Here is a 12,915-nt window from a genome sequence, read left to right as displayed (position 1 = left end):
GGGGGGTAAAAGGAGCATCGCACCAACTCGGAGAGACAAAACATACAACATTAAAAATGCCGTAAAAAAACATCGCTTTATACAGTCACAAATCAGGGACGAAGAGAGTCATAGAGAAGAAAAAAAAATGCGTGCATAAACTGACTGCGATTAAGAACGGTTTCTCAGCTGTGGAATCCATACATTGTAAGTCTCGACGGCTTACAGACGATGCGATAGTGAGAGAGTGCTCGTCGAGCAAACGGTACGGTAAATTGCAGTTAACGAAGCGACAATATCCTCCAACGCGCCGGCTAACCCGGGCACAAAGAAGTTTCAATGCCTAGAATGCCCGGAGTTAATTGCCGTCTCACTCGTTAAAAAATGGGAACTCGGCGAAAAGAGAGAGACTCGTAATAATTTTATTAACGTTGGATGCGGCCGTATATATATATTTCCATCTTCGTAATTGCGCGACTTAATGTTACCCCCTCGCTACCTTGTATATAGGCATTGTCAGTGGGTAAATGTCCGTAAATAATAGTGTCGACCATCGAAAATAATTACATCAATTATTTCAGAATCTATTTTCATCATTTTGAGTCTTTCAATTTGGGACGTATAGAGTTTGATCAAACTTCTATAAGTGGGTATGTATTATATAACTTTGCCCGCGGTGGTGATGTGTAAAAGTCAATCTGAAATTACGCAATTTGTAAGCAATGGATAATATAATGACAATCAGAAAGGGGAGGGAATATCTGATCGTATTGATAACGTTATTAATTATTTGTTCATTAATATGAAATTATTATTTTTTTAGAAAGAGAGCAATGCATCAAGTAGAGAATATTAATGGATCCGTTATCAACCGCTATTGTTATTATATATTATTACAACTAGTAACATTAATTTCAGATTTATATAAATCTCTTGAAAATAGAGTAAAAACATGTGATATATTATACACCGCGCGATGTACATAAACCAACCAGCTGTAATTATATACAAACGGGCTGAAAACAACTCAAAACAGAAGCTTTCTAATTTTTTAGCAAAAAAAAAAGAAATATATCGTATCTTTTTTGTTTATATTATATTATACGACATATACGTCTGTGTATCGATTATAAGGCCATTAACTCGTTTCTTAGAGTATATCCTTTATGACCACAACCGCGGAACGCTTATCGATATTCAATAGCCACATTTGACTTCGCATTATTGCGGAATTATACCGTATGTGTATGTGTCCGCACGCGCGCGCGCCTGTGTGTGTGTGTGTGTGTTAGGAATTCGGTAACTCTGAAACGAAAATAGATACATGTACTGATAAATGAACCACACACTACGGGATACAATATGTGATCTCACGGACGATATCGTGGAAGTTTTGATATTAAATCAGCCGCGGCAGCAGCGTTTCGCTCGGTTTGCATTACATACGTTATCATATTAAAGATAAAGGTGCGCTCATATACACGAGGAAATCGATATATGCGCTTGATGTAGCTCTATTTGTTTTAGCTAACAGACTTTCGGGATTAACTATTTACGCAGCCGGTTTTTTTTTCATCCCAACACCACGGTCGATCCGGTATCTTTCTAAGTTTTAAATTCATATGGAGGGATTTATGAAATCCGGCGAAATAAATGGACTTCACGATAAATATTTTGCAATTTAAAATCGCAGTTCGAACTATTGAATCTCAAATTAAAGTTTATACGATATATGAGGGGATAAACACGATTCCTAGACGCGGTGAAGATATTTCAGTTAAAAATATTTTTACTGCAATTTAATAAGCAATAAAATACTGAATGATACATGTGTGTTAAATAATGATAAATAAAATATGTAATACTATCGATTAAATATTTATTAATAGAAATATACGTATAGCAATATATAATGATTCGGGTCACAATGTTCATTTTTACTGCGTCTTTAAATTTGGAAAAAGTAGAATATTAATTTTTCGCTGATTTTTATCAATTCGTGTTTGTAATGCTTAAAAAAAACTCTAGCTCTGCCAGAGCTAGAGTTAATTAAATAATTTTAGAAAAATATATCTACATAAGGAGAAAAATTATACATTAGAATCATCAAATCCGTCGGGACGTTTTTGTCCTACATTAAAAAGCTTCATTTTACTATCTTTCAAATTATTGTATAACCATTGTTTCAGCGTTATCTTCATGATCATTACGACTATAAAGGAATTGTTTTTCTCATTTCTTCTGTCTAAACTCCCCTAATCGGTCCCTTCACGCTCGTTTGCGCATCGCTTATTGCACAAGAAATTAATACTTTACACACTGCTAACACAATAAACTTATATCTTAAACTAAAATAATTCTTCTATTAGCTATTATTTATTTTTTTAATTTTAAAATACCTTCTTTATAAATCAGAATTTTTTTATTCAAAAAAGATGTTCCTCTCGCGCACCAAACGTTTCTCTCTCGTCTGTAATATAGTCAAAATGCGATTCTAGTGTCAGGAAATTAAATGATATATTTGGCTAAAGTAATAGAAAATTTATGCGAAAAAGTAAAAATAATAATGTACGATTATCTCGTGGCTGAACCGTGTATTAAAGTGGCTCATATTGTTTCGTTAGATACCCCAACATGGTGTTTCAGAAATTAATAACGTTGCGTGTAGTACACACATACACACACACACACACACACACACATACGTACACTCTACAGGTTAATCGATAAAGTTACAAGTAGAGTACAATATAAGAACGAACATGGCGCGCATACGCCGCCGCTCTTTTGCCACACTCGATTTAACTCGATGTGAAAAGAGCGAACAGCGAGAACATATGTCGCAAACATATAAAAATGAAATTAATTTAAAAAAAAAAGAGTAATTAATTGGGCATACACCGACTGCTGCACGCAGTTTTAACTTTATTAATTAGCGAAATTCCCCTTTACAATTTTTATTCCAGAATCGGCGATCAAGATCGATTTATCACGTTTTACTCCATCAGGAGAAAAAATTGCGTATTAATTCTTGCTGAAAAATATCTCCGGGTAGCTTCGCGGAACAAAATTATTTCAGAAACTAATTAAGCTTAAATTATCGAGATAAGTTAAAACGCAAATTTTTGTGTTTGCAGACTACATCGAGTTCTACATCAAGCATTTAAGTTGGATAAAGTAATCTTAGAGAAATTTATTAAGTTGGAAATATGAAACCAACGATGATAAAGAGAACATCATAGAATAGAACTTTAATAAGATCTCTAAGGGAAACTCTATCCTTCTATCTTAATCACCAAAAAAAGAATTAAAAAACAAAATAATCGATTATATTATCATTGGTATTACCTGTCCTTTTGTACATCTTATATCTTTTTCATATAATATTTTAAAAGTTTTCTATATTTTTTTAAATTATATTATTTATATCCCCTATATTAAACTTGCTAAAATTTAGTGCAATAAAATTTAATAAGAGAGTCAAATTAAATTTGATAAATCGTTTTCCGTTTCGCGTAAAATATATTTTAACTAATATAAGAAAGATCAAATTATATAATAAACAACTTTTCACTTTTCACTCGTTATTTGATGTTCATTTCAAGTTGCCGATTTCAATTCGTCGCGTCAGCTGCTCGTTATTCCCTAACGTGTTTCGACGACAATACGTGATTAATTTAACGGCGTTATCATTCTGGTGCGTGTGTACCCAATCTGTTGCCGAATCGTGAACATAGCGGCGATGTTACGTTAGCACTTCAGTTACATTATTGCAACGTTGCTACCAAAAACAGCACGCTATTCCAAAAGCGTTCTCCAAATATCTCCCATTATAATGTTAGAACGTAAAATAGAAAGGCCGTAAGTTTTATCATAATGAAATGTAGAAGATTATTTTAAGTTATGACTCTGACCAATTTGAACTTCTTAGCTTGAAATTGCAAAAGATATGAACCTAAAGAAACATATTTTCTAATTGCGACAGCGGGACGTTTCTTTAGAGAAAATAAATTCTTCTCACAATATGCCGTCAATAAAATAAAGGTACTTTATGCGACGAAAAATAAGGATAAATCGTAGAAGTAAGTCACAGGTGTCCTATTTTCTTTAAAATTCAGTCTTTTTCTTGCCAACGACACTTTCACGAAATATACGACATTATTACGGCGCCGATCGTTTCAATAAATAAAAAATATTGTGTCAGCTGAGGCTGTAAATGGCACGGATTCGCCCGTTTTCTTACTCCCTGTTTTGTATTAGGCCGAGAAAGCGTTACGACGCTTGGCAAAAGAGCAGAAATTGCTGCTGTGTCGTCGCAAAAAGACACTGAAAATACTGGAAACGGGTGCGACGGCTTGCCATTTTCGCGACGCTCCTCCGGGCGTCACGAGAACGATTCAACTCTGCTCGCCTCGAATATTTTCAAATCGAGGACGGCCACCGAGAGATAGGTGTCCCGATGGATATTCCGAAATTGTACGCGCTTGACGGGACGTCCTTGAGGAGCGTCGATGTGTGGTGAACATTCTCACAGCTGATACACTGCGCTCCTGTGGCCCTTAACCCTTATACCGCTACGTTTTTCTGGAGCTCTAAAACTGTCACGTTGGCGGGGAAAGTATGAAAGACGCTGAAAAGGCTTTTATGCATCTTTTCTCCACGACACTATTTCGCTGTGTTTATGCCCGAGAAATCGTTCCGTGACAAGGTCACGTTATGAAAGGCACAGCTCTGTGCATATTACTGACCACGTCTATTAAAGTCTATTAAAAAAAAGAATGTAGCACTACTTTAAAAAAAAAAGGCAAATATACTGCGTGCCAAATATCGTGTCAAAAATATTAGTACCAGCAGAAAATAGAAATATGAAAAACTGTCTTTTACGCCACGTTTGTGACGATATACACATTAATTACTATAATTAATTAATATATTTGTAGGTAGTAACCCAGCTTTTTATTTTTAATCCTTCAGCGGTCTCAAACTCTTATACATATAATCCGCTTTTTATTTCGAATATCATGTGCCATAAAAAGTTGGATGTAAAATTTAATATAATTAAATTTAAGAAGAAAGAAATAAGCGATGGTTTCGTATAAAATGTCAAAAATGTCGATATTACATGTCATGTTTCATATGTGAAATTACAACATAAGAGAAATAAAATTATAATATCGCAGTTAATTATTCCTAATTCGAGCGTGCGTATGAAGCGCGCTCTTCTATATAGGTTCTTCTATCTATAGATTCTTCTATTATCGCAGGCAACGAACTGTAGAAATTTGTACTGCTTTGCATCGCGCTGTCTATATGTCGCCTGTCTCTAAATGTGCTGCACTTATAGCCTAGCAGCTAAATTGCTGCTCGTGCTCGTCGTCGCGGAAACATACGTATGCAATATACACGGGAGTCTTACCTGGTAGTGTAGTATTCGAAGAAGGCAACGAGTATCTCCAACGATCTTGACACTGCGGCCCACATAATTTTCACGTTCCGACGAATCTCAATCAGCTAATCTAATCTCACTAGAGGTTGCTAGTACTTTCATGGAAATTCCAGTCCGCGAACCTGGCGAGGTGAATTTAACGCATTTTTCGAGCGAAACTCTTGTATCACTCTCTCGACGTTCATCCTCATTACCAATACACAATCCGTTTGTGCGAAATCGCAAAGTTCGACAGGAAACAAAACGCGACGGGCGATCGGCCGACACTGCTTTATTATTTACCGTATGTGCGGGTGTAAATTTTATAGAAACATACATATTTAATCTGTCTCCTCTATAGATCCCAAAGAGCGGATATCAAATTCCGGGGTGAAAGTGGATTACACGTCAAATGTGTCCTCTATAAAATTTTCGTTGTATAAAATTCGGAGGGAGAGCACGTTTGCCGTATAATCCAATTAGCGCGAAATTCGGTATTTAGCTCTCTCCTAATGTTGAGACACCGTTAATTTTTCAGTTTACAAGTGAGTTTAAATGTAGCATCTTCGGCGAAGCAAGTCTCAGAGCGGCGGCGGCTGTACGGCAAAGATAAAAAAAAAACCATTTTCTTCAGTTAACTTTATGTACTTTAGTTAATTTTCCTCTAAGAAAATTTTATTATCTCTCTTTCTCCCCTTTTATATCTAATTAGAGATACATAATGCATGAAATTGAGAAATTGCAGGAAATAATGACCTTTTTGCTTAAATTTTTAATTTTAATTATTACGCTCGCAGATTGTAAGACACCAAGTATATACAGACGAGGAATGGTTTGCACGTATGTTTACGCGTATGAAATCTCTATAAAAAATAATCAGCCACGTTGGAATAATCTCGTTGGAATGTCTATTTATCTCCGTGCCGGAGATGCGCCATTTATAAAAAATTAATCGCTGGCCGCAATTTACAATAATGGATTTTTAAATCGGGAAAGTTAGAGCGATTATTAAATTAACCGAAATATCGTGTTGATACGTTTAATAATTAAACTTTAATCTGCTCGACCACAATTGTGTGGTTCATGCTAGAAATTAATAAAATCTATGATGCATTGTATCGTATTGTATTGTTACATTATACTGTATTTTATAACAGGGAGGGACCTGCGACAGAATCAAATAGAGGCCGTACAATTAGTTCACATAATACGTGTCGTACAATCAGTTGCGCGGCTGTTTAATGCACGAATCGACAAACACGGTGCATTTTCATCGATTGCGTGGCAGATAACATTAATGTTATACGTCCGCAATTATTGACCGATAAAGAGTTACTTCATTAAATGTTACAGTTAACGGCGCCAAATCATTATGCACGCGTTTCTCATTAGATTAAACAAACGGAATAATGAGAATTGACTATCTTTCGTGAATTATTACAGCGTATATGGTTAGCCTCAACGTCAACGTGATGTAAATTGAAATTTGACTGAGAGGTTTAAGTGCAAACTTTTCGGATTAGTCACGCGCTGAGATTACCATTAATATATTAATAGTAATCTCTATTCATTGTGAGGAAAGAGGAAATTAAAATTAATTTGCATCTTTCAACTAATCACGACGCAAGATTTTGACGATTTCAGTCAAGCGCGAGCGAGGAATAATAAAAATGATTTACGAACGCCCGCGGCAGGATGAGGTGAACATGCGGTGACACCAATTGCGACCGGAAAATATTGTACATCATAACAGCGATAAAAGAGCAACGTCATATTTATCCATATGACGTCGCCGACATCTGGCGACGTCATATGGATATAGACGCTCACGTGCGCTATATGTGGCGTGGAAGTCTTTTTCAATATGATAATGATGGATTTTTAAACATTTGATCATACGACTAAGAACGCATCACACACACGTACACATACACGATTTCGCGTACAGATGAATTTTCTTTGCATAAAACATGAAGAGATCTAAAACGATCCGATATCTCGGATAAAAAATTTCGAGGATATCCGCCAATGTGTGTGTGTGCGTGTGCGCGCGCGTGCGCGTGTGTGTTATACTTCTCGTGAAGCGTGATGCATAAATCATTCTTTTTGTGCCCGGAGAATAAGTGAAAGGCACGAAATTCTCTTTCAACAAAACACTGTGTTATTTCCAAAGAACCAAGGATTTAAAGACACGATTATTTTCCTCTCTTGTTCAGAAGGGCGTAATTAAAAGACTTGACTTAATTAGAAGAAACGGTATTTGCAGAGGTGCTAAGAAGCAAGGAAACTTGTTCGCGCACTTGTCGAAAGAAGGGAGGGGGGGGGGGAGGGTAACGCAAATTTACAGGACACATCTTACCGCGTGTAGTAATTGACGGTGACACGATTAAGTCGCGATTAAACCGGCGAAATATCGTAATTTCGTCGACGCGCCCGCCTCGTTTGCGTCAATATTCAATAACGACACCGCGCTTTTAACGATTATGTACGCGCGTCATGTGTGTGAAACTGTTTTAATGAGTTTCAACAAGCAATTTAGCGGAGCGGTACACGGCTGCGGCGCGGCGCGGCGGTGAGGGAGCGCGCTAACGAACGTTAGACGGTAACTTTCTTCGCTCGATATAATGACCATAGTAAAGGCGAAAACTTTTTCCGCCGCGCGCGCGTCTGCAGCTTTCGTGGTCCACCACAACAATGAAAAATGGCTGAAAAGCACGAGGGTGCGCGAGTTTTTGTCCGGCGGCGGGAAGGGAGAAATTTCTTGCGGACATTGAGATATTAAGCAGCAACTATATAGCCGCGCAAGAATTGGTAGGATTTATCAGACGAATCGTCTACACTTCTAATAACGTCGCAAATATCTGTTTCCGATCTTGCGTGAAATCTGGACAAATGGAGGTTAAAAACGTGTGGTCTAAATGTGAAACAAAAGCAAACGGACATGCGCGCTATGCAAGTTTATATTTCTTCATTATTTTTTTATTTTTTCGCAACGTTTATTTCTGCAAATGGAAATTTGACGCGCGGGATAAGCAATCACAGAAAGTTTGAAGAGACAAATTATGAATTCAAGCTTCGCATAAGACACTCTCCCTCTCTCTCTCTTTCTTCTCCTCCCCTCTCTCTTTCTCACTCGTATTAAACTTACTTCTTTTGCCTTCCGGAATGTACGAACACAATGTAAATTCCTCCAAGTTATGCAGAGCCGTCTTCCTTCGATCGTTTCCGTCTGCTCGAAATTAAGGGTAAGAATTCTACGGAGTTCGTGCCCGATGCGATTGCGAAGAACTAAGATTTTAATATAGATAGCTAGTCGGTCGGATTCAAATGGAGCACAGACAGAAACTATATAGACGGAAATGTACGGCACGGTTATCATTTAGATTTGTCGGAATTCAACCAAATATCGATATTAAGAGACCATTGGGACGCGCTACGAATTGACATTTAAACTGTGTGTAGGCGCTTTTGAGATTTGCAGCGGTTCGTAAAGTTGTGAATATTATACTACTTGTACAGAACGAACTTCCTACCCTATGGGGGGGCGTTAAAATAATTATTCCTCTTTATCGTGCACCCGCGTAGACAGAAATACATCGTTATCGGGATATCAAATGCTAAAAGTGAATAACGTTCGTTTCGTGCTTAGAAACATTTTAAGAACGCGTAACGGAACAGGAATGCTAATACAGCGCCGCGGCCGAAGAAAAATACTATACGTTATCAAACGCTAATTATCATAACAACTCACGACACAGAACGCAGGAGATATAATAATCGTTTGCTAAATATAATTTCTAAGATATGAAAAATTATAGGACATTTAGTAGAACGGCGACAAATTTTTTTTTCGCTTTGAAATAGAAATTCTCGCTTTATTTACTTATAACTTTTATTCGTATATTTATTCCATCGCTGTCTCTATTACGTATTACTATAATTATGACTCAAGTAATGCTTAAAGCCTCGACTCGTAGATTACGAACGTCGGACTTTGTTGTGAAACGGATTCAATTATTCAATCAGCCGAAGATAAAGTTTATAAGACGGTATTCAGCCTTGAAGTTATCTCGTCTCTTGGCTTTCAGATGTGCAATGATCTTACATCTCGTCTTAATCTATTAATGAAATTAAGGATGATCGGAGGATAGCTTCGTCGAGTAATAGATTCGTCAAAGTTAGATAAGACGGCTTGGGGAAATAGAAAACGTAAGTTAGCGTTACCAGTAGCTGATAGGAATAACAATGCAACCGCTGTACTATATATCGCCACCGTTTGTTTGCGAGGCAACAAATCGGTTGGATTTGTCCGTAAACTTTCCTCATGTAAAGTAACCTTCCAATAACATTTCAGGAGCATTGTTTTGAAATATATTTAATTAAGAAGCGACTAACCACACACACACACATACACACGCACGCACGCACGCACACATTGTCTAGACAGCGAGTCAACTATTAAAGCGAATCGACTAAGAATCTCGTACATTCACGAAATGCCCCGCATGTTGGATATATCGCTGGCACGTTCAGGCCCGAGCGGCAGGTATCGAATACCTTAATGGGAACTACCTGGAGGCGTCGCATACCACGGCAAAGCGAGAATGAGCAAATTTAGAAATAGGTGAAAGTTTCGCGCAACCGCCTGGCCGCAGTTAGTTTCTAACAAAAAATGGGCAAAGCCGCGCCGAGCCGAGCCGCGAGAGCTTCCGAGAACTTCTTCGAAAAACATTACCTTAAGTCCCTTGATTTCTCGGAAATCACGACTTAATTGACAGCAGGTTAATAATTAAACTTCATCGGGTTAATCAGATTCGTGGTCGAACTTGTGCGTGATACGTGCAAAAATAGAGCGTACGGCGACGCGAAAACAAATCGTATCATCGTAAGCATTGAAAGCTTCGAAACGCTTAACGTACGGTGCAACTATATAATACAATCGATTTATTCATACTTCGCGAGTCCTCTAAATATACTCCGGTCCTCTCTCGTACACATATCGACGTGCCACCCCAATAAATATCGAAAATGAGTGCTGCACGCTGCTAGAACGGTGCGTTACTCACGAGAAGAGCTCATCCTGCGAGGTGCCATCGATCGAAAAAAAATCTGCGGAATCTAGGGGCCGGGCAAACGAGCGACCGAACCCGAGATGGTACGTGCTACACGTCGAGCTGTTCACATCGGGTCGGAGCGACGGACAGAAAGAGCAAAAGAGAAATGGAGAGAGAGAGAGAGAGAGAGAGAGAGGGAAAGAGACAGAGAGAAAGAGATAGAGAAGGATAGAGAGAGACGCGACCGCGGTGGGCGACGGGGCGAGGGATGCTGGCTGGTCGGAAGATAGGTTGGATCGATCCTAGCCACCACCACTACGAGAGAGAGAGCCGGAGCCCGTCGTCCGGGTCCGGGTACTGGTGAACCGTACCGTACGTACCGCCGAAGCCAATCGCTTCCTCTACTATAAGCGCGGGTGAACGTGGGGCTAAAAATCGTAAGCCCCATGCGGTTCACCACCGCGTGTGACTCGACGAGCATGTGACATAAACGCAACGACAGACGGACCTCGTTGCCCGATTATTGAGGGATAATTCCCTCGCGTGCCCTGCCGCGAGTATACGTAGCGACAGGTGGGAGTTGTCGACGGGCGGCCGCCGCGCCGACCGTAATGCCCCGTGCGCGTATGTGAACGCGCGTGCACATTCGCGCGTCCACTCGAGAAACTCGCTTTGCCGGTAGAGCTTAACCGGGCATTCTAGACCGTGTATAGGGGCTCGCTCGGTGACGCGCGGTGCCGCCTTTGTGCCATTTCGTTCTCCCGCAAGTGATTTGCGCGGGCAAAACCGCCGGGATACGCGGGCACCGCACGCGCGGTCGCGTTTCCGCACGGTATAAACGACGTGGCGCGCTCGCGCAGCTTTACGGCGGCTTGATCGTTTTCGGCCCGGCAGTCACCGGCGGTTTTGCGCGATTCGGGTGCTTATACTGATACATCCGGGAAATCCGCGCCCCAAAGACAATCCTTCCGCCAAGCGCCGCGCCGCGCCACGTCCGAAAGTCCATCGATTGGCGCCGCGAGAGAACGATTATTGACAGGCCTTCGAATGTAATGCCGTCCGATACCGATCGATTCTCGCCTCCAGCGGGCAGCCCCTCTCTCTCTCTCTCTCTCTCTCTCTCTCTCTCTCTCTCTCTCTCTCTCTCTCTCTCGAGATCCGTGGGTAACAATTCAGAACGCATCGTGGTAAACATTTGCATACGCGGGGGTGAGAGAATCCGCACGCTTGGCTTGCTGTCGATCAGACCGGAACGATTCGAAATTTCTCCGCTCGCGCGTGAGAGCTTCGGGTATACAGAATCTCTCGGAAAAGAGAATCCCTCGTCTCGCCGTCGTTTTGAAGAGCCTCGCAACAAGTCTACCGCAACGCACTCCGGCATGTTCTTTTGTTTTTACGAGAACGGTACATATATCGTACCCGCACTTTTGTCCGCGAGGACAAATATTTTCGTTCCCACTGATCGATTACAGACGCAAACTTGTACAGCGTATCGCCACTTCGTGCCTTCGAGTTAAGAGAACCATCCATCGGCGTTGGCCAAGGTTTCCGTCCCACCGGAAATCTCTCCTAGCAGGACGAATACAAGTGGAGAAAACGTCTTGAAAAGACACGTGTGAACGGCGCTCGCGTACACTCGAAAGCGAAGCGTTTGTCGCCGCGGAGAAGAAAAAGAGCGAAGAAATATCGCGGAGAATGTACGAGAGGAACGAAGTATCATAATTTCGCGCACGTATCTTTTTCTTATCGATGTGTTCGCGCGATCACGGACGAACACTTTGCGATATTAAACAGTCTTCTCGTGGCGAGAGCAAGAGGCTCTTTATGCGAGACGAAGAACATCCATTCGCTCCATGCCTTTGCTTCAAAGCGGACGGCCTCGCTTCTATCTTCTCCTAAGAGCACTCGCTTCACTTTTCCTCGCCCAACACCGGACTTCCGGCAAAATTTTCTGAAAGGGAATGGAAGGTAGGATAATGGAAGAAGGGGTGATACCTCGGCAAGGTCTAAGATAACGGGAAAGCCGAAAGTCACCGTCAAGTTTGCGCGCGACGGTTATTATATGACTTTGGGGCTTGCGCGCCTTCGGCAATTAAGACGCCGTTGCGGTCATTAAAACGACCGCGACGCGACGCCTCGGAAATTTAACGAGCGCGCTACTTCTATTCTCTCTCTCTCTCTCTCTCTCTCTCTCGCTTTCTCTCTTTCCTTCCCTAACCGCGAGAATAGTAAAAAGTCGCTCGCCCTGCGTGCCAGGCGGCCGGAAGACAGGCGAGCAACAGGTTCCCTCTCCTGTGCACACACGTAAAGCGTCCCCGCGTCGATTCCCCCTATTCAATTACTCGCCCGCTCCCGTTTCGTCGTTAATCCGCGGATTCTTTACGATGGCAGGATAACGAGTCTTTTCAAAATCAATAAGAGCGCGAGGAGTGGAGAGAGTGAGTGAGTGAGTGAGAG

The 12,915-nt window shown here is 40.9% G+C and overlaps 1 protein-coding gene across 1 annotated transcript in view; it reads right to left on the bottom strand.

Annotated features, from left to right (window-relative positions):
* The window catches only part of LOC105457931 (synaptotagmin-7), a 112,084-nt gene that overhangs the window by 14,115 nt on the left and 85,054 nt on the right, over positions 1-12,915 (bottom strand). The gene's annotated exons all lie outside the window — the stretch shown is intronic.

The sequence above is a fragment of the Wasmannia auropunctata genome, unplaced genomic scaffold (genome assembly GCF_000956235.1).
Source record: "Wasmannia auropunctata unplaced genomic scaffold, wasmannia.A_1.0 LD334880.1, whole genome shotgun sequence".
NCBI classification, from domain to species: domain Eukaryota; kingdom Metazoa; phylum Arthropoda; class Insecta; order Hymenoptera; family Formicidae; genus Wasmannia; species Wasmannia auropunctata.
Note: the sequence above shows the minus strand (reverse complement) of the source record. Positions and strands in the feature narration are given on the sequence as shown.